Source organism: Camellia sinensis, chromosome 1 (genome assembly GCF_055761805.1).
Source record: "Camellia sinensis isolate YWXY chromosome 1, ASM5576180v1, whole genome shotgun sequence".
Classification (NCBI taxonomy): domain Eukaryota; kingdom Viridiplantae; phylum Streptophyta; class Magnoliopsida; order Ericales; family Theaceae; genus Camellia; species Camellia sinensis.
In genome coordinates, this window is record NC_138961.1 from 17,081,428 (window position 1) to 17,105,606 (window position 24,179).

Below are 24,179 nucleotides of genomic sequence, written 5' to 3' on the forward strand. Positions count from 1 at the left end.
TACAAACATGCGGTCTACGCAGGTAATGTAATTAACATGCGGTCTACGCAAGTAAAGAAATGATTACAAACATGCGGTCTACGCAGGTAATGTAATTAACATGCGGTCTACGCAAGTAAAGCATGCGGTCTACGCAGGTATTGAAATAACATGCGGTCTACGCAAGTAAAGAAATGATTACAAACATGCGGTCTACACAGGTAATGTAATTAACATGCGGTCTACGCAAGTAAAACATGCGGTCTACGCAGGTATTGAAATAACATGCGGTCTACGCAAGTAAAGAAATGATTACAAACATGCGGTCTACGCAGGTAATGTAATTAACATGCGGTCTACGCAAGTAAAGCATGCGGTCTACGCAGGTATTGAAATAACATGCGGTCTACGCAAGTAAAGAAATGATTACAAACATGCGGTCTACGCAGGTAATGTAATTAACATGCGGTCTACGCAAGTAAAGCATGCGGTCTACGCAGGTATTGAAATAACATGCGGTCTACGCAAGTAAAGAAATGATTACAAACATGCGGTCTACGCAGGTAATGTAATTAACATGCGGTCTACGCAAGTAAAGAGATGAACATGCGGTTTACGCAAGTAAAGAATTGACATGCGGTCTACGCAAGTAAAGAATTGACATGCGGTCTACGCAAGGAAAGAATTAACATGCGGTCTACGCAAGGAAAGAATTATCATGCGGTCTACGCAAGGAAAGAATTATCATGCGGTCTACGCAAGGAAAGAATTATCATGCGGTCTACGCAAGTAATGAAATGAACACAAACATGCGGTCTACGCAGGTAATGTAATGAGATGCGCAAAACCGCGCAACAGAATGCAATGCACAAAACAGTGCGACGATTTGAAATGCACAAAACAGTGCGATGGTTTGAAATGCACAAAACAGTGCAACGCTAAGTACGACACGCAGGCCACACGGAGTGTAAATGGGCTTGAATGCGCAACAACGCACGTATTCCAGAATGCATGACAATGCATGGAATGGAAATGCAATGATGATGCATGTGAAATGTGCACGATAATGCAAAGGGGTGCGTGTTGCAACGCATGTAACACGTGCATAACAATGCAAATGTATGGCGCATGACAGCGCGATGTAATGCACCGAAGTAGTGTGATGAACTCGTGCAACACACATGGGGCAACTTTTGAATTAAAAAAAAGGATACAAAAAGGATACACCTTGCATGAATTCGAGTGCCACGCACTGGAGACACGGCCCGCGGTCATAACGGAGGCCGGTTGAACGTCGGAGATGCACTTTCTTGCACTTTCTTGAGCTATGAAGACCACGAACTTCTCATATGGCCTAAACAAGGCTGTGGGAACCCCACCGGCCGAAAGATGAGGCCACCGGCTGGCCATCCGCACAAAAACAATTCCATCGGCACAAAAAAGTGCCGGCCGGCACAAAACATTGCCGACCGGCAAACAGTTGCTGATACGGGGCAGTTTTGTCTTTTCACCTTGGGTGTTATAAAATAGGGCCTCAAACCCTATTTTCTCATTTCTCTCACGCCGAAAACCCCCATACTCTCTCTCTAGAGCTTTTCCCTCTCCTTTTTCGTCCATTTCTTCGCGTTCTACGCCCGTTTCGTCGTCGGATTCGCGATCCTCTTCGTGTTTCGGACATTTTCCACCGATCACATTTTCGTTTCGGTGCCTCGTTTGGCGTTCTAGCCTTTTTGGGGTTCGTTCCCCTCACTTTCCTCTTCATTTCCGTACATCTTCACATTCCGGCCTTCCCGGCCATTTTCGACCCTCTCGGGAGTTGACTTTCCGGTTGACTCTTCGCATTCCGGCTCGGTTTTCCTTTTCCGGGCCATTTTCACACCATTCTCTACATGGCGGACGACATTCCGCGTGGCGGGACTCCGCCGGACCACGAGATGGATCCCGGGGTCGAGCTCTTACCACTGAGCAAGCGCCCGTTCGACCCGGCGACCTACCGGCCGGCGATCCACGTTCTGCCGCCAGACGGTCTGCGTCAGTTCCGGAGCTTTGAGAGGTACACGGCGCCTGAGCTACTACTACGCGAGCCTACCTCCCACCTTTCATTCGGCACTTCCGAGGTAATTCTCTTCTTTCTGCTTTACTTTCTGCAATGTAGGATACAAAACTGCCATAGTTAGTTGTATTCTCTAATTGCTGAAACCTGACATGCCGTAGACCGTAGTTGACTGTAAACATACATACAACTGATATCTGCTTGAGACTGACACATGCACACACACTGCACTAGCCCTGAATCACCCAAACACACGGCACACACTGTATTTCACTGCATACACTGGCATCCAGTATTCGTCTGAATCTGTTAGATTTGCATACATGCTATATCTGCTTTGAAACACCGAAACACGCTGACACAGCACACGTATTTTACTGTAAGCACACCGGCACCCGGTATTTGCCTGAATCTGACAAACTTGCACACATGCCATATCTGTTCTTTCAAAACTGCATGTTGAATGTTGTCTTGCAATTGTTGTTTTCTATTTGCAGGAGGGTTCCCATACCATTCGCGGGTATGGGAATACTGGTGCGCGGGAGTGGTATGATAAGCTCCCTGATGCGGTCCAGCGCATCGTGGACCGAGCGGGCTTCGGCACCTTCTGCCGAGGGCTCTCCAGGTTGTCCACATGCAGGCCTCTCCTTGCCGCTCTGGCAGAGAGATGGTGGGACACCACCGATTCGTTCCACTTTTCTGCTGCAGGGGACATGACGATGACCCCTTATGACTTCTCGATGCTCACAGGCATCGGGGTAGGGGGTGACCCGATCCCCTTCCACACCGACATGGATGAGTGGACCGCCGCTCAGGTCCATTTACTGGGGGAGGCCCCACCGCTAGCTCGCCCAGGCTTCGTGCGGTACTCCTGGTTCGACATACAGTTTAGGGTTCAGCCCGTTTTGGAGGAGGTGCAGATGACCCCAGAGGACGAGGAGAGGTATGCTCGCGGCTTCCTCATGTTCATGTTCGGGACTACCATCTTCGCCGACCGGGCGAACACCGTGCCTCTCTGCCTTCTCAGCGCACTGGTGGACGTCCGTGATATCTTGCACTACGATTGGGGCGGCGCTGCTCTGGCCACCCTATACGGATATATGAGCTCGGCTTCTCGTGGCAGCGGCCAGCTGCTTGGAGGTTACTGGCGGGCTTGGGAGGTACATTTCTTCTCCACTTTTTCATTCCTGTCTCGTACTTTCCGTACTCTGTACACTGCACACACTGTAGTCTGCTTTACACTTGCTGTATACTGTACACACGGCACACACATACATTCTGCTTTACACTGACTGTACATTGCTCACACTGTACACTGCACACAATACACTGCACAACACACGACTCTGCCTTTTCTGCTTTATTCTGTATATCCTGCTTTATCTGATGGTCATACTGACATCTGTTTTGCAGTTGTGGGTTTATGCCTACTTTCCTAGGCTTGCCCCCGTGCCAGTTGCGGAGACTCCCCTGGCCGTTCCCTTTTCGAGTCGCTTTGACGGGAGATGCACCCGGCGACCACGGGAGACGTTCGGCTTCTTCCGCCGGTATTTCGACACCATCACCCCCGCGGAGGTATGCTTTACTTTCAGTTCATTTAAGCTTCGCTTTCCCACTGCATGTTTCAATAACAGTAGATAACAAACTGTCTGTCATTTTTAGATCACTTGGCGGCCATGGGCTTCCTTGCCGTCGGCGATGCGGGGTCGGTTCCCTGGTGCTGAGGAGACCTCGCGTTTTCGAATTTTGCTAGAGGGCCCGGTCTGTCGGGCTTGGTACCTGAGGGAGCGTTTTCTACGCCAGACCCGCAGGTTACCTGAGCAGATAGTCCCGGCTCACCCTCCTGCAGAGATGAGGGAGACCGAGGGGCTGACCACTGAGCAGCTGGATGATTACTCCATCGGCCGGGAGGAGGCCGGCTTCCGAGGCACCGGCGACTATCAGGAGTACGTGCGGACGTACCTGATGCGCCCCCTGAGTGGTCGTCGAGCAGAGGGGGCCAGGCCTGTAGCATCGGCGGCTGGGGCCGGAGCGGGAGCAGGGGCTGGATTTTCGAGGAGGGCCCGGGTCCGTGGTAGGGGCGGAGTGAGGGGAGGACGAGGAGCTGGCTGGCCTGCCCTGCCTACTGTACTGACTTTCCAGGGGCAGGGTGGGTCGACCTATCAGATCCCCTTCGCCCCTCCACCGGCTGGTCATGAGTTCATTGACATCCCTGACTTACCTCCGGTACGTATTACTGCATTTTGTACAGTTATTCATCTCAGTTTACTTGATATTCCACAGAATATTGATGCATCTGATACTTTTGCAGGCTTCTTCTGGGTACACCCGTCAGTCGTTGGCGATGAATGCCTCGATGATGGGGATGCTCCAGCGGACTTTTGATCTCCTAGCCCTTCTACAGCATACCGGTATGTCCTTCTGACACTGGCCTGAAACCATTCATACACTGCTTTACATAATCTGATGCACGACACGACACCTGATACACTGATCTCACAGCATCTGACACACTGCATACACTGCATTATGCACTGTACCCTACACTGATAAACTGCTCACGGCATTCTTACACTATACTCATACTCTGCGTTCTGCATTGCTAAACTGCTCACGGCATTCTTACACTGTACTCTGCATTGCATTCTGCACTGATAAACTGTCTACAGTATACTGATGCATTTCTTTTTCATGTACTTTTCAGCCTCCTTTTCAGATTCCCATGGTAGGAGGTGCTCCAGCTAGGCCTTCTGTCCCTGCCCGGGGGAGAGATGAGGAGGGCTGGATATTTCCCCGTACCAGGGGAGGGCGTACTCACGTCGGGAGTAGCTCGCGAGCTCCAGTCCCGGATGATGATGATGACGAGGAGCCAGAGGCGGAGGCAGAGTCATCGGAGGAGGAGACCGGAGACGGTTCTAGCTCGGGCTCTGACGACGACGCTGATGATGCTCCTGGACCCTCGTCCAGGAAGAGGACCAGGACAGACTGACGGCCCTTCGGAGTGCTTGACACAGATGCAGATTTTTGCTATCTCTTCTTTCTTTCCTTGTACTTTTCTTTTTGTTGGTAGATAGATTACCTTGTACTGCCGCAGGCAGATTTTGTTTCCAAAACTTGTACATTTGAAAAGATAACGAAATGAAACGGACTTTTTATCTGAAAAAGTGTTTACATTTACACATTTCATGCATTACATCACATCTCATCATGTTACACCTCAATGTAAATGGAGTTGATTGGTTGTCTGAAAATTGAACATTTGCACTATAATAATCAGATAACTAAACAGCCAACAGCAAAATAACCCAAGCAACCCACTGCCTGATTCTGGACATACAGCCCTTGCTCTACTGGGGATTAATCTGCATACAGCCCATAACACAGCATTCGATTCATTCTGCACACGGCAATTCTCAACAAAACAGCCCAATCTTGACAAGACGGCCTCAAAGATGGAACCGGTTGGAGTCAAAACACATTCAAATGTAGAGAATGGCACAGCATTCTGAGCATAGATGATTTTTGAAATTGAATGAGGGTTTTTCAAACCGGGATACCGAGCCTACAACTGAACACAGCAGGGAGGACTCAAACAAAGAGGTACACGACCTAAACACAACAAGACACGCTCGGGAGAGACTCAAAACAAAAAAACGAGACCGTCAAATGAAAGAGACACGACACACAGACGCGTAAACGAAGATGGGAGACCTCGGACCACGAGGAGCCAGTTCAATCTGGGTAATGTTTCCCATCCTTTCTGATTTGTGATTCTCACATCACTCGGTTCTCGAGCTCAGTCTTTTCTCACAAAACCCCTTTTCCTCACTTTTCTCTCAACTTACACCTCTCTATTCTTCATTCTCTCATTTTTCATCCCTTCCCGGGGTGATTGATGGATAAATAGAAAGGTGTGGGTTCATGCTCAACACCGTTAGCTCACGGCTATTTCTTCTGGCGGGTAGAGCGCCCTTCTGGCAAGTACGTCGATGATGGGGGAAAGACAGAACGCCTGGCTCAACTGTGCCCCTAGTTCATCATTCTAACCATTCTTTCGTTTTTGCTTTCTACTAAAACGGTTTTGATCAAAACGAGAGTTAGATTAACATTCTTGTTCGACTTTTGATTTGAAAAGCATGCAAGTCAGGCAGCAAGCACTGAAAATTTTCCTTTTTGGGTCCAAGACAATGGTCCGGTTTTGGAAAATGAAATAGTTTTCGAGAAAATAGTCAACCTCAGTAAAAATTTTCAAAAACTATTTTTCAAACAGTCAATGCTCGACGAGCATGGAGCTTACCCTTCGAGACGCGCGACCTCGGATCGGAGGCAATGAAAAATTGCCCCTGGTTTGAAGGGGGGGTGGGAGGCAACGGAAAGCTGCCCCTAGTTTGAATGGCGGCTCACGGCGGCTCGTGGCAACGGAAAGTTGCCCCTTGTTTGGATGGTGCCGCAACAGTCTGTAAACAGTCTTCATTGGCGATGGTCGAGCTCTTGGACACAGCGACGACGAAGGTGGTCACAACACATATATGGACACAGTCGCCTTTGAAGGGTGTTGGCGGCTGGACTTTGAGATGAAATCGAAACCATTGCATGGACTGAGACGCTATGAAAGCGTTGGGGGCTGGACTTCATGATGAAGTTGCCTACGTATCCCAAACATGGGAATCAAGCCTTACGTAGTTCCGGTTAAGGTCCACTCAGGTACTTTAACCTTCACTTTGTTTGGCTCTCACTTTTGCCAAGGCACCCAATGCGGGTTTTCGACCTTGCGAGCTTCTTTTCATTTTCTATTTTTTTCTTTTTCATTTCTTTTCCTTCTTTCTTCTTTTTTTGTTCTTTTCTTTGCATTTTTTTTGTATTTTTCTCTTGCTCTAACTTTTGCCTGGGTCGCCCTTCCGGGTTTTCGGCCCAGCGAGCCTCTCAAAGGGTAAAAGTGTAGCAAGTCCATGCCAAATGGTTTTTGAAATTGAAGCCTCTCTGTGTCTAGGAGAACGGCTGTTGCACTGATTTGCGGAGAATCCATCCCGGTTGCTCTACGAGCTTCTTCCGACGAGATCTACTCCTTCTGATTTGGCTTTGGTGCCTCTTGCTCGAGGGCTGTTTCGAAACTGGCCACACGGGCCTCCATGGCGTTTGCCCGTTGAACTTTCTGAACATTCTGAACGGGTTCAAACTCGGAAAACAAATAGATTGAATCTTGAGGCTGAGAGCGATCCTAGGCTGCGCAATCTCAAGAGCGATTCCACACCGGTCTTCGCAGGGCCGCGTAAAACATTTGCTTTTGAAAGTTTTTAAGAAAGCGACAAATCGCTCGCGCCGAAGATAGTGTGGAACCAATCTAGATCAGGCCAGGATCCTTCTCAGTACCCACGCCGACAAGCATGGCTTTATTCATAAAAAGGCTTAGCACGCCTCTCTTTCTCTCAAAATGATCAAAATTTTACAAAACCCAAGGAATTCCTTCCTCTTCGTTTTCATCACCGCAGTGTTCGAAAGGTTTGTTTTTTTGAAAATCTTAGGTTATTGCAATGAGTTTGGCACACAGGAGAGCAGGCGAGATGTACTGTCAGCCCAATCAAATTCTCTGGCATTTATGCTGAAAGCAAGCATGAAGTTGAGATAGCAACAGCTGTTTCATTCAGTTCCGTTGGTGCAACTGGCCCCTCGGCAGAAACAGACTCAAGACAAAAACAGATAATAATTACACAACAAAATGGTGTTCGAGGCAACAGCCCCAGAATCACCTGGTATTATATACAACGGGGACTGACTCGATACAATCAGACAGACCTTTAAGCAAAAAAGACTGACTCAAGACAAAGAGACAGACTCAAAACAAAAGACTGACTCGACATCCAAGCCAAGATTTACAAAACTCGGTTTCACCGATGCTCAAAAATGCGTGCCAGACGCTTCATCCAAAATGTACCAAATGTTGCCCGCAGGCGGTTCACTTTACATACTCGCAGTATCTGAGCCCTCGAAATCCAACAACTGAGTGGTGACGGGCTTGCCCGAGGTGGGTGGTAGGATAACCTTGTTATCAATCAAATCTTGCACTTCATGACGAAGGCGGGAACATCCATCGGTACTGTGACCGGACTGTTGATGGTACGCGCAGTACAAGGTAGCATCATGAGTGGCGGGGAGATTCTTCGGGAGTGGCCGGGGGTCCAAAGGCTTAAGATGCCCATTCTTCGCCAATATTAACAATGCCCTAGACAAAGGCATGTGGAGGTCGTGAAAGACCCTGCGCCCTCGGGGCAGGTACTTTGCAGTTTAAGGATTCTTGCCAGATGCGCTGGCGAAAGGATCAGCTGGCGTTGCCTTGGCCTTTTGAACTTTTCCCAGTGCAGGGTTGGGAACTACAGGAATTGTCTGGGCATGACGGGGCCCGTCCCGGTTTTCTGCCTGGCTTGAACTGCCTTTGATTGGAGCGGGGAAAGCATCATCTACAGCTTTGGTTACTATTGCAGATGTTTGTTGCTTGCTCATCCCTCTGGCCTTCAGAGCCTCGACTGCCCACAGCAGTTGCTCAATGGGGTCGGCATCTATCTTTGCCTTGTCTTTTCCTTTGGCCTCAGCCTGATCAAGGATCGGGGTTGATACTGGCATGTCGTGGCTGTAGCCGGAAGCCACCTCTGGCTGGCTAAGCTCTATCACAATCCGCCCCAGTAGCGGGGGCTCCTGTGGTACAAAATTCCCGGCATACGGCGCCGCTGGCGGTGAAGCCGACATTCCATAGGCGAGGTCTGCCACAGACCTTTGGAGATCGCCTATCATCCCCATCAATTCAAAGGTGGTGGGCTCACGAGCCTGGTATAACTGGGGAGCCCAAACCGGGTGCACAACGGGCGACCTGGGCGGGTATGACATACTGATGTTGGCCTCACTCTGCGGAACGGTTCCCTGCTCTAATGCAGCCGTCATAACCACAACTTCTTCTGAATTTTGTGCCGCCATAAATCCCGCCTCAGCAAGGGGAGACACTGACTATTCTGTTTCAACTCCGCAACTCTCTGAACCTTGAAAGAAAAACAGACAGCATTTCAGCCCAAACTGATCAAACACGGGTGTAGCCAAACAACTGTACCCTACTGCTGATCACTGTTCCCAGATTTCTGTTCCCAAAATACTGAATCTGATACCCGCGGATAACTGATTCCTGATAACTGATTCTAAACAATACTGATTCTGGCGCCTTCGGGCCCGATACTCAAACTCGCAAACTGGTATATGCGTTCCTGTAGACATACACTCTAAAAGCACATAGCAAGTAAAGAGAGCCAAAACACCCCTATGTTGGGGTAGGGTTTCCCTGTCCTATTTTGTCAGGAGCTAGGGTTTCACTACGCACACAGCGGTTTCAAACAACTTAGCATCGGGTAAGCAACCTGTCCTAGCTTGGAATGGTCACTATGGATTCCGAATATGCACTAGGTCGAATGGTCAAAAGGGTGCCCCGGTAAACCGGGGTTTGTGTTCCCATACTGTCAGAGCCCATAGCCGGTCAGCCTTATGGACATGCTTTGACAAGACAAGCCTCCGGCAAACCGTTCAGGAATGGCAGATGGCAAACACTGTGTTCCTAGGCGCACCAATGCACATGTAATGCAAAGAAACACATAAATGAGATCAAAACAGGATATCACGAGTTCGAGTCAAGCTCTCTAATTCCCCAGCAGAGTCGCCAGAAACTGTAACAGCGCCCGCGTGGGCCTCGTGCTACAGTTCGGACTTGATTTGTGTCACGGTTCTTAATCTGAACCAAAGAGTCCAAATCTGGCAAATCGTTTTGAGAAACAGATTTTTGAAAAAGTAGTGCCAAACATGGACTGCTTTGCCAGATACAGAGTCGCCAACTAAATTTTTTAAAAAGGGGGAATTTAGGAAACCCTGACTCGGTGCCGAAGGCCACATGTCCGTCATCACCGGAGTTGTCTCGGCTCGGGAACTTGGGTACGATCGGGGAAGGTCAGCTATGAGCACCCCCTTTCGCCCGGTCCGAAGACCGGCCTCTACTAACCGTGATATCCGTATTTGAAAACCTTATGTGTTCTTATTCCATTTATTAGCCTAGAATTACTATGTTATGCGCGCAGCAAACAAGTATAGACTAGATTGCCTAATTTGGAAATAAACATTGCATATCCGTTCGGTTTGAAAATGCTTTGGAATTTGCTACTCGCAAGTAGGCTAAAATACGGATTTCAACGAGTTTTTCCAACTCAAACAACCCAACCTTCACCCACAGGCATTCAAAACAGTTTAACACATAAGCATCTAGCCACATGTTAAGCATGCTGTCATGGCAATATTCACACTCATGTGATATGCTAAAGCGGAAATACTTACATCGTACTCCGTGCCAAAACAAAGAACTCGTTAGCAAACATGCATGATCCAAGTCCATGTTAAGTGCCTAATGCATCGCATACAAAGTGTTGCTAAGATAGGCTCGGCTAACCTAGACATGTCATGTGAAAATGCACAATTAACACATATTCAGTTTGGAATTTGAAAATACATATGCAGTTAGCATGATGTACTGAGCTCAATGCATGTAATACAAATGCATGGATGCACGCATGCATAGCATGAGGTATGCTAATTTAAACGTGTCCTAATACTAACCATTAAAGCGGGTAAGTAAAAGGGAAGAAAGAAGTGAGGTTGGAAGACATACACACCACCCACGCACACTTATTACAGATTTGCCCTCACTCGGAGGGACCGAATAAATATTACAAATTAATTAACTACACCGGCTAATTAATATTACAAATTGCCTAATTTAATTAACAAATTAAATAGACTAATTAAAACAGGAAAACGCCTCGGGAAGCGCGCCGCCATGCGCAAGCTGCCTCTGTTTTCTCTCCCATGCTCCTCTGGAGGCTGTCAAAACCTCAGGGTTGCATCCCCAGGCACTGGGGAGTACCACCGGCTGAGTGGAATCATCACCGGCACTGGTATGTGTCCATCGGCACAAAATTGAGTCTGTCGGCAGAGAAAAGGTTGCCGGCCGGCACCTTACACTGCCGGTCGGCAAAGAAAGTCTGCTGGACCTACAACTCACAGCAACAGAGGGCAAAACAAGGCATGGCAGCACAATTCAAGGCATGTATGCACCAACCATGTCTCTTATCATTGTGATGACTCAAAGGGACATGTGCCTTGGTTCTCGGACCACCAATCACGCATTTCCATGCATGATGGCCCAAGGAACCAAGTATGCAACTTTGATTCCAAATGCATGCAAACCAAACAAACCAAATAAGGCCCAATTCCTATCACCAAGTCAAGGAACAAGGCATGCATGCAAGATGCAATGCAACCTAGGCATACAAGCTAAGGATGTAACATGGCATGGCAAAGCACTTATGCAAGCATACAAGCATACATATGGCAATGCAAATAAATGGAAAGATGGACTTATACATGAATTAGGCAGCTCTAAAATAGACCTAAAACAGTGGCCAAAAGTGCTAAAGAGTGAGGGCTAAATGGCACACACACACATGCACATAAGGACCAACACTTAAGCATAAATCAAGCAATATTCAAGCACACTTGAAAGGGACAAACATGAACAATTAGCATGCATTATAAGCCTCGAAATCATGCCAATACATGGTGCCAAACCAAGCAACAAATCAAGCCAAGCATGCACCAAACATGGTCTAAATACTTGAGGCAAATCATAGAGCTTTGAAGCATGTTTTATCACAACAAACATGGCATGCATTAAGCAACCTAAAACAGGTTTTTAGCATGTTAAAACAAGGCCAAAGGACTCCTTAGATGGCATCTAAGTGGCTCAAATACAAAGGCATACACCATGGCCAAAACATGGAGCATTGCAACACATGCTTTGAAAGCATCAAAGAGACATGCAAGGCAATCCAACAAGCATGGAAATGGGACTGAAATAGCATGTAGGATGATTCCAAATCATCAAAACAATGCAAAGATGGCATGCTACACATGCACATACTCAAGGCCAACAAGCCCAAATACAAAGGAGCTATATAATGCATGCAAAGATCAACCCAAACGACTATGGACAGAGCTAAAACATGGCAAAATAAGCACATAAACTTCACAAATGCAAGCCTAAAACATGCTCCAACAAAGGCTAACAACCTAGAACATGTTAAGGCACAAATAAGGCATTACATGGCAACTATGCTAAACATGCATGGAGTTCCAAAACCAACTTGAAATCATGTTACATTATGGACATATAAGCATGAAAAACAAACCAAACATGCTCAACACACACTCAAGCATAGGCTTCCTTGAGAGGCCAAAATACGCCCTTTTCAAGGACAACAAGGAGAGGGGGTGGCCCTCTCCTTCTTGGGACTTCAAAGCATCATCTTCACCACTGAAATCCCTCAAGATTTCAGTGGTGAAGAGACCTCAACACCAAAATCCCGGAGCTAGCACAAAATGGCTCAAAATGAGGCCTTTCAAGGCCTAAGGGTGGTCAACAACCCTCAAACAACAAAACACTCTTAATAAACAATAAAGAGGGCTTAAAAACAGAACTTTTTTATGTTATACAACAAACACAAAAACAGCTCTAAGATAGGTATAAAATTAATGCAAGAATGGGGAAAAAAGGACTAGAATCTTACCCTTGAAGACCCCTTCACAAATTGTGCTCCAATGGCTTCCTTTGGCTTGAATCCAACACCAAAATCTCAAAACAAACTCTTTGGAACCTCAGCTCCAAGAGGAAGGTGAAACACTAGGTGTTTGTGTGCAATAGTGAGACACAAAACACCTAGTGTGCAAATAAGGGGGAAAGAGAGATAGAGAGTGTATATCTAACCCTAACCCTAGAAAAACCAGAGCTTGGTCTGTCTTTTTTCTCCCTCAAAAATGTCTAAAAGCTCTCTCCCTTTTTTCCTTAGAGAGAGTTTCTCTCTATATGCCTCTTGTAAAGCTTAAAAGACAAGCTTTGCAAGAGGGAGATCCCTCCACACACGTGTATGGAGGGGAGCAAAAGCAATACAGCTGTCTAAAAATATCTGCAAAAGCAGATGAACAGCAATCGGCCGGCCAAAAATGCCATCTTGGCCAAAAAGAGTGCCGGTCGGCAACAAATAGTGCCGGCCGGCAAACTATATTGCCGGTGCCAGCAAAAACCAGCCGGTGGCATCTAGCCACTGCCGGTGATGGGTGGGGATGGTCTACAAGCCCCACCTTGCCCTTCCAAGGCAAGATGCAAGTGTTTGGTGCAAAACCAGACACTAAACGGTCGAGTTCGGGGATCCTGAGGCAAGGCGTGCGGGCCGAGACCTCCGGGAACTCCAAACGAACACAAACATGGAGGATCACCGTGTGTTCAAACGGTGACGTCCAAGTCTTGAGGACGGTCAAAAATGGGGTGTCTACAATCACACACACGCACACTTATTACACCAGTTAGCCCTCTCGACGGAGGCTCTGAATAAATAATACAACACCAACTAGCTAATCTAAGCCAATCTAATTAAGCTAGTTATTACACAACCAAAGTGAATAATAAATTACAGCTAATTATTACACAACTCTAATTAATTAACAAACTAACTAAGTAAGCAATTAAACTAGCATGCAAACTACATGAATGTGGACTACCTCAGCTCTGCCTTGAATGATAAAGGATGCATGCATGCTCGAGTCACCTTGTCGTGAAATCCATCGCAATGCCCCGGCTTGCCTTTGTTTGCAATTGACCTCAGAACACTGCACAAGGCTCCAGAAGGCTGAAACTCCTCCCTGGGAATCTGTGGGAAGGTTGCCGACCAGCTATTGGCCTTGGAGACCACCTGCCGACCACGTTTTGTGGAAGAAACCATAAGGGGTGGTCGACTTGCCAGAAAAGCTGGTCGGCCAACCAGTTTCTACCTCTGGTTTCTGGCTTTCTGCAACAAGGAGCAAGAGAAAGGCATGGCAAGGTATTTGCAACACATGTCTGCATGACCATTCTCTCCGTCATTGCATAAGCTCTAGGGAGTGTAGTCTCGGCCCTCAGGCCATCAATCACGCATTTTGATGCATGATGGCCGAGGAGCCGAATTGCACGACTCAATGTGAAATGAATGCACATATTAACACCTAAAGCCAACAACTCCGTCATGGGTAGTCAAGAGTGTCGGGGACCGGGAATCGAGGCACGTTTCGTCAATTTCAGTACGAAACGTCCCTCGTTTCCCAGAGACCTCCAATTCAATTAGCCAGAAGTATGTCATCTGCAAGTTTTAGAACTGTCCCTTCTCATCAACCTTATAAAGTTGATTATCTAGAATCCTCAAGACAATCTTATTCTGAACCTCCCGATGCCATATTTCAGGGACAACCTTCTAGATCTTATTCTAGGCCTAATTCTGATGAACCTCAGGAATCTGATCAAGATCCCATAGTTCGCGGTGTTCAGTATTCCACTCAACAGATACCTCATGGAGTTTATGAACCACCTATACCTCCAAATATTTACCCTATTCCTAAAGGATCCAGTAAAGGACAGTATAGTCCTACAGCCAGTGATATGGATTTCAGACTTTAGATGGATTTTACGCCAGGAAGTGAAAACCGAAAGATTCTAAACCAGAATCTTTTACAGGATAAGTATTCAGACTTTCGAAAATGGTATTTTGCTGTCCATACTAAGGAACAACTTCAGGAGTATAAAATTCTGTATTATTCTTATCTGGAGGAAATTCAAGTTTTATTTCCTTTTCCATTATGGTATGTCCAGAATGTTTTTCCTTCAAATTCTCAACTTAATGTTCTAGAAGGCATCCAACAGAAATGGGTTACCACTAATGGTAGAGAAATTATTACAGTTCATCCTCCTACCCAAAATTTAGAACTCCAACCTACAGGACCAAATACCAAACCCATGACGATTGCAGCTTATACAGATATGCCACATCGAAGCCAATATAAAGATCCAGTCCATATTCAAGACATAATTCCTGTTTTTAAACAAAATAATTACACGAATCTTTTCTGTCAAACAGCAGGGAAGCAGCTTACACGTATTGAAGAAATGGTATCCCATGTTAAGAAAAGCTAAAAAGTAGAACCCAAACCACCTGCTAACATTGAACCAGTTCTGATTAAACCAAGTCCAGTCCTTCGTGATTTTAAATTAAAATCTAAGGAAGATTCTGAGTTTATGGAAACCCTCCTTTCCTGTATTAAAGACCTTTATATCAGTGAACCACCTCCAGCCATAACATCACAAGTTAATGTACTTTCCAGTAGTCCTCGTGTACCTTCTGATCCCGAACCCCTTGATTCCATATCTCCTCAAGAGATTCTTGAAATCCAGCAAAATTTCCAACCTGAAGAAAGGCCTTCTTCGGTTAATCGAGTCACTTATGGCCCGGCTACCCATATGGAAATGGGATTTTAAATGTAATTTCCAGAATAAAGTTCCTAGATTAAAACGTGTTTTCTTGTACAAATGGTGGATTAAAATGGATGATCAGAAACCTAAATAGGAATTACTCTAAAAAATTAAGGAACATACGCAAGCCTGCTGGGATGCCTCTCCTAAGACCATCCCAACTCCTCCAGTAAATCCTTTTGTCCAAATCCAGCAAGAGCTTAGAGAAAAATTTCCAGACTTAACAGAAACCGAACTTGTCATCAAAAGCATGGATTATATGAAACAACAATTTATCCAATCCATTGCTAGCAAAGACTCCAGCATTAAATCTACATCCAGTACCCAAAGTGAAGACGATCGAACTACAGCAGATCCATATGATGAGGACAATACCTTTACTGTTCTTATGGGTGAATCTCAGGATCCGGATGACGACCCGACCGAACCAAATTATGGAGATATTTGGGATTCGGTTACAGAAATGATTGCCGACAAATTACTTCACGAGCGCTCAATCGATGACGTCTGAGTCTTAAGGTCGGTCAAAAATGGGGTGTCTACAGTTGCCCCTCTTTCACAGAACTCGAATGTCATAAGTGATGGGAGTGAATGTCAAAGCCCAGAGATGACTCATTTTTGACAAGGCCGAAGACTTAGACAAACAGGAAAGATAACAAAAAAATGTGCCCATAGGCAGGGGCAAGATGCAAAGGACATGCATGTGGCCGAACATAACTTATGATCATGCAAAGAAAGCTGTAATGCAACAAATATACACAATAAATGCAACAATTTTAAGCAAGAATGCAAATCAAACTACATTTCATGCAGTAAGAATGTAAGAGAATTATAAAATTCTCGCTACGTCTCACACGGAGAATACAATACCGTTCGGTTCGTCTGGTCGCACCAGCTTCAAATGAACCGTACATACAATATCATCTGGTCACACCAGCCTCGAATGAACTGTACATATAATATCGTGCCTATAAAAGAGAGTAACTTTACAGGTACAATATAGTTAGCAACACATGGTCAACGCTATATCGAACGTGGATACGTACGACGCTGATGGAAAAGTGCATAGCAATGCAAGCGAAACGTGCGTGACGACGCAGGTTAAGTATGGATGCGTGACAATACCAGTGGGACGTGCACAACAATGCAAGTGGTGTGCACTACAATGCAACTTCAAAGGCATGCTTGAAACAAAACGCTGAGTAAAGAAGTACGAGCCTTAAAGAGAGCAACTCAAACGCGACCTCCGATTTACCTCTCAGAGGGGTCGCAACGTACTCAAAAAGGATACACCTTGCTCTTGGCGAGTAACGATGAGCCACACGTCAAAGACTTGATTTGAAGTTCCCATGGAGGCGTTTCGCGTCGAAGAGTGCACTTTTCTTGTACTTTCTCGAGAGCCGGGGACTCCAATCATCACCAAAATTCACAGGGAGAACAAAGGGACCTGGGAGACCACCCAGGAGGGATGGCCGACCACCTAGAATGGCCACCAACCAACTTTTGCTCACAGGGTGGTCGGCTAGCCAGAAAACCTGGTTGGCTGACCAGTTTACTAAACTTGGGGCAGTTTGGTCCTTTTATGCTCGGATCTTTTAGAACTCAACTCCAAAACACTTTTCCTCACACACCCACTGCCGAAATCAGCCCCCCTTCCTTCCTAGACCATTTTCTCCCTCAGATCTGCACTTTATATGCGTTTTCCAATGCCCCACGCGAAATTGTTTCGTGAAAACTTTCAGTTCTTCTGCTTGTTTCGAGCACATTCATATGCACAGTACTTCTGCTTATTCTGGCACACGGCTCACGAATAGCACAACATTGATTTGGCACGCAGCTTACTTAGGATATGATGCTGACTTGGCACATTGCTCACAACACAATATTATGTTAATTTGGCATACAGCTCACTCTGAACACACGGTTCATCCTGACCACACAGTTTATCTCGGGCACACAGCACATTTTTGGGCACACAACTCATTCTTTGGGCACATAGCAAATTTTCAGGCACACAGCTCTTTCTCGGGCACATAGCTCGTTTTCAGGCACACAGCAGATTTTCAGGCACACAGCTCGTTTTCAGGTACACAGCAGATTCTCGGGCACACAGCTCGTTTTCGGGCACACAGCTCATTTTCTTTGTATACAGCTTATTTTTCGGGCACACAACTCATTTTTTGGGCACGCAGCTCACTTCTTGGGCACACGGCTCGCTTTTCATTTCTTGAACACACGGCCCATTCACTTCATTTGCACGCAGCTCATACTGAACACGCAGTCCGTAACACAGTGTCTGATTTGATTTGCACACAGCTTATACTGAACACGCAGTCCATAACACAATATCTGGTTTGATTTGCATACAGCTCATACTGAACACAAAGTCCATATATTTACTTCATTTCTGAACACATAGTTCATCTACTTCATTTCTAAACACACAGTTCAATCTACTTCATTTGCACGTAGCTTATACATTTCATTCTGAAATTGAATACATCTGTTCATTCTGAATGTAGGTATCTTCCCATTCCACACGGGGCTATGGGTCGATCCTTGCCAGGGAGTGGTATGCGGAGCTCCCAGATACCGTTCGCCATATCGTGGATGAGGCGGGATTTGGACCTTTCTACGCGGGGCTATTACGTTACCCGGCGAGTAGGACCCTTATGGGGGCACTCGTGGAGAGGTGGTAGGACACCACCAACTCGTTCCACTTTTCAGCTACAGGGGACATGACGATGACCCCATTTGACTTCGCCATGCTGACTGGCCTTGACGTAGCCGGTCGACCGGTCCTCTATGACGCAGATATGGGTGAGTGGGGGCGGCTTGGATTTATCTACTGGGAGTCCACTCGCCGATCGACAGATCATCGGGTAGAGTCAGGTACACCTGGTTTCCCGTGCAATACATGGGGACTTCACCCGAGACTGTCGAAGAGATAGAGCAGTATGCCCGGGGGTTTTTGATGTTCCTCTTCGGGACCACTTTGTTCACCGATAAGGGGAACACAGTTGGACTTTATCTGCTCAGTGCTTTAGTAGACCTATCCCAGGTCAGCCAGTATGATTGGGGCGGCGCCAGCCTCGCTACCCTTTACTGTTATATGAGTGCGACCTCCCGCGGGCGGGGGAACATAGTCGGTGGCTACTGGAGAGCCAGGGAGGTACTTTCTGTCCTCTTGATTTACACTCCTGCTTTTCATTATCTGTGCACTACACACACGACACACTTTTCATTCTATACTCTACATTCTGCACTCAGTATTATGTATTTTCCGTATATTCTATATTCACATTATGCACTCAGCACTCTGTATTTTGTATACATTCTGTATTCTGATGGCCATTGTTCTGCTTTTCACAACTATGGGTTTATGCATACTTCCCGACGTTGGCCCCAGAGCTCGAGGTGGAGGCACCTCTTGAGATCCCCTATTCTTACAGATTCGAGTGTCAGTGCCGACCGAGGACTCGGGAGACTCTGTCCTTCCTTCGGCAGTTCTTTGATACTGTGCGGGCGACCGAGGTAATCTAGAACTGTCAGTTCTTCGACAGTGCTTTGGTTCAACTTGCATATTTATGATATCTAATCAGTTTGTGCACTTGTTATCCGCAGATCACTTGGGAGCCCTGGATACCTTTGGGAGGAGATATCCGTTTCCGATTCTTTGGGGCATGGGCCTCTTCTCGATATCGGATTTTATTTGAGGAGCCAGTTGGCAGGGCCTGGTTTCTGGGGGATCGCTTCATGCGTCAGACGATGGGTAACCCTGATCAGGGTATCCCCTCAGCACCTCCAGATGACATGCGACCCACTGAGGGACTCACTCCCCGGGAGGTCGAGGAGCTTATGTTGGGTACAGATGCAGTTCTATTGCTGGAGGAGGGAGATTACGCGACCTATAGCCATACATACTTGATACCTCCACTGTCAGATATCCGTTTCCCCAGGAAGAGGGCTGCTGACGTGCCTTCCTCGAGTCGCACCCGAGCTAGAGACATTGCTTCGACCAGCGAAGCCGGCACATCGAGGGGTGAGGCTGGAGAGATCCTCCCGACTTATCAGTATGCTGGATGGCCGGATCTTCCGACCGAGCTGACAGGCTGGCAGTATGGGGCATCCTACCTGATTCCATTGGAGCCTCCATTGCCTGATCATCGATACGTCAGTGACCCTGACTCGCCACCGGTATGCTTTACAATTTTGATTTATCACTCAGATATTTAGACATTCATTCATTCACTGATGACTTGCACTTACATCTGCAGCCTCCCAGAGAGTATTGCGAGGGATTACTCGGAGTGATGGCCTCACTCGAGAGCATGGTCCTACGGAGAGAGATGCAGCTGTTCATCGCCAGCGTCTCGGTATTTTTCGATTTCCTTGCATTTATCATACTTCTGATGACATACTGAATTTGAACATTCCATTACATTAGTTGACTGCATGTGTAGAGCACATCTGACACACCATATTCACATACTATATCTACAAGCACACACTCTACGCAACATTCCCGTATCTGCATCTGATATACATGTTTTGGCTGATGTATTCAAATTGCCCTCTTTTTTTGTTTTCAGATGCCACCGCTACAGGCTAGGTCATCTAGGCCTTCTCGAGGAACTGGGAGAGGGGACTCGACTCGCCGCCAAGGCAGGCATAGAGCGCCTATCAGGGATGATGAGGAGTCCAGTGAGGAGAAGGAGTCTGCGCATCCTCAGTCGGAGATATCCGCTGGCAGGGAGGAGGATTCTGGTTTCGATTCTGAGAGTGGAGGTGATGACGGGGAGGGTTTCGAGGATGACAGCTCCGATTCGGATGATGGTGCTGGTGGAGGTGGTGCAGAGGCTGCTCAGCCGAAGAGGATGAAAAGAGCCTCCTGATCTTGAGCCTGACTGCACTGATACAGATGTTCTTGCTTTATTTAGTTATTTTTGTTTCATTAGTAGTTGTAGCACATCAGCTTTAGGCAGTTTTATTTTCTTTAAAACTTGTGCCCTGTTGTAAAATGCTGTAACAAAAGAAGCTATGATGGAATGAAACAACTTTTTGTTTAAAAAGTGTTGTATTTTGCATTCTTAGCATCACATCGCATCATTTTGCACAAAAATGAGATTGAATGGAAATTGAACATTTGTACATTGCCAAGTCATGTAGTGAACCGACGCAACAAACTAAATAACTTAACTTACTAAGAAACAACAAAACCTTAGCACGTTACAACTAGATAAACAAATCTTGACAATGTTGATTAAACAAAGAATAACAGCTCGATGCACAAAACTCGACAACTCGATAAGCAAACGTAACAACTCGATAAACAAACTTAACAACAACTCGATAAGAAAAATGCATTTCGGACAAACCGGGCGACGGAATGCATCCGAAACAGAGGTAAACTCGGACCTTCAACACTCCCAATACATAGGAAGGCTAGGAGCTCTCTTCTAGAGACCAAGAAAGGACCAAAAACCAACTTTCCTCCATGGCCGACCTCCAAAAGTGGCTGGTCGACCAGTTTCTTACCTTGGAGACCAGTCGTGTGGTCGGCCGACCAGAAAAACTGGCTGGTATAAATGCACTATTCACACTGAGCCGCACTCCGCTGCATCTTCCATTCCTCCATGCCGCAGCAAGCTTTTGAAATCTGGTAACACATGTCTTTAGCTTTGGCGGGCAAGAGGTGTGTCCTACTTTCAAAAACCTTCAAGCTTTAATGGAGTCCGAACGCGAGGAAGAGATTTTGCCGCAATTTCGCTTTGGCCACACCCAAGCCTTAGGACGGATGTGTGGGCTCACTATGCATGGCGCTCGGTCTTTGATCCGCGATGGAGCATTGGACATCCCCAGCTTGGTTCATCGATTTTCTGATGCTGGTGACCGCAGTGATCACCACTGGCAAGGTTTTCGACGTCATGCCCTTTGTTTGTGCATGCTATCTCACTTTTTGCTTGCCCCAGGCTTCAGCGGGTCTAGCTTTCGTCTGATCGAAGTTGCCCAAGGCTTGAAAGAGGGCAAGAGCTGCATTGCCATGACATTGGTCGAGACACTGATGGGCTTGGATGCTTTCCATTGCCAGGAAACGACCAGATTTGCGGGGAGTCCACTATTGCTGCAGGTAATGTTCCCATCCTTCCTCACATATATATTGCTCACATCACTCGGCCCTCAGGCTCGATTTTTCTCTCAAAAGCCTTTTCTCACTTTTCTCTCATCGTACATCTCTCTATTCTTTATTCTCTCATTTTCCATCCCTCCCCAGGTGTGGTTGATGGACAAGTTGTAAGTTGTGGACTCTTGCCCAGCATACTCAGCTCGCGGCTACTTCTTCTGATGACGTCTAGTCGATGCCCTTGATGAGGGTTGGTGGTTCGACTGGATGTGCAGTTTGTCCGCATACTGTATTGCTTGGCGCTGTCCTTGGCTCAATTTACCGGCAATGAGCTACAGCATGTCCTGGAAGACCGGGATTCAGTTGATTGGCCTGACACACTGCGTGTTCCACTTTCCTTTCCGGTTCCAGTGCCAGTTCGGCCATGATCAGATTTGCCTGGCAAAAGGGATAGAGTACCCAGCTGCATTTCCAGTCCAAGGCACACAACTAGCTTGGTATGCCATGGCATGGAGGACAAGAGAACTTTTGACCCCGCTCCCACTTTCAGTTACACCCTTTCTGATGAGTGCATAGATTGGCTCAATGAAGAGGCACAGATTGAGCCCAGCTCGGCATTAGAGGCTTCGACCAGCTCTGGGAGGGGACGTGGGAACACCTGACTATGCCCTGGATTTATTTGTTTTTAATCAGAACTTTCAATTTTTCTCTATGAATGTAATGAAAAGCAACTTCAATTTGCATGCAAGAGCAGGAGAACTCTGTATTGAAATCAATAAAATTGAAAGTTGTGGGTACTGAAAGTTTCCCGTTTTGTCCAAAAATGGTCTAAGTTGTAAAAAATTAATTTGAGCAAAATCAACTTTTATTAAAACTTTTCAAAACCATTTTCGACATGGATCAGAACTGGACACGCCTGAGATCTGTCACTGAGATGCACAACCCCGGATCCCAGCAACTGGAAAGTTACCCCTAGTCTGAATAGCACTGCACCGGAGATCACAACCGAGCTTTTGAATGCAGAATAGACAAAGATGACAAAACATAATCACATGGACAAAATTGATCGGGGAAATGTTTATGGCTGGACTTCAGAATTAAGTTGCATACGTATCCCAAAGATGGGAATCAAGCCTTACGTAGTTCGGCTAAGGTTCACTCGTGTATTAACCCTCACCTTTTACGCTCTAACTTTTGCCAAGGCCGCTCTTTGCGGGTTTTCAACCTTGCGAGCTCAGTTTATATACTTTAAAATTTTCTGTGCTCTAACTTTTGCCTAGGTTGCCTTTTCAGGTTTTCGGCCTAGCGAGCCACTCTGGGGTAATATTTCTTCAACTTGTCCATGTTGATCGGCTGCGAGAACTCTAGGCCATCTAGGTCCATCAGAACGACAACTCCACCCGACCAAATAGACTTAATGATGTAGGGACCAGTTCAATTGGGTCTGAACTTGCCATTGGGGTCATGGATGGGAGCTCGGTTGTCTTTGAGCACTAAATCTCCTTCCTTCAAATTCCTGGACTTAACTTTCTTGTTGAAAGCCCTAGCGATTCTTCGTTGATAACCTTGAACATGGTATAGCGCTTTCAGCCTTCTCTCGTCAAAGAGCATGAGTTCCTCAAATATGTTCTGTTGCTAATCTACCTCAGCTATCTGACACTCAGCCAGTACTCGTAACGACGGAACCTCAATTTCGATAAGTAGAACGGCCTCCATCGCATAAACCAATGAATACGGAGTCGCTCCAGTAGAAGTTCTAATTGAAGTTCGGTAGCCCCACAGAGCAAATAGCAGTTTATCTGGCCAGTCCCAATAGGTTTCCACCATCTTCTACAAAATGTTTTTGATGTTCTTGTTGGCAGCATCGACTGCTCCATTGGTCTGCGGCCGATATGTGGATGACTTATGAAAAGCCACATTGTATTTCTCCAACAAGTCAATCACTTCCTTCTTGAAATGGGAACCATTATCTAAGATAATCTTGTTCGGGACCCCACAGCGACAGATGATGTTGTTCCTGATAAACTTTGCAACGTGCGACGCCTTCAACACCGCATAAGATTGGGCCTCAACCCACTTTGTGAAATAGTCTATCGCGACCAGAGTGAACTCATGCCCATTGGACCCCTTTGGAGTGACAGCCTCGATCACATCTATTCCCCAAACTGAAAATGGCCATGGCGAAGTCATATTGTACAGCTTCAACGGTGGGATGTTCATGCGGTTTGCATGGATCTGACATTTGTGGCATCGCCGAACAAAGCCGATACAATCCTCCTCCATTGTGGACCAGTAGTAACCCTATCTGAGGATCTTTCGGGCTAGTATCAACCCCCGTTCATGTGCGCTCTGCACTCTCCTCCATGGATGGCCTCCATTAGGCGCTTCGACTCTTCAGCCTCAACACACAGCTTATGCATTTCCAGATGACCTTTCTTATACAGTTTTCCCCTACAGATGATGAATTGAGCAGCCATTCTTCGGATTGTCCTCTTGTCTTTAGCATTTGCTCCTGGTGGATACGCTTCTTTCTCCAAGAAGTTCCAGACATCGTAATACCAGGGTTTCTCATCTTGAACCTCTTCTATGGCAACAATCGACTAGTAGGACGG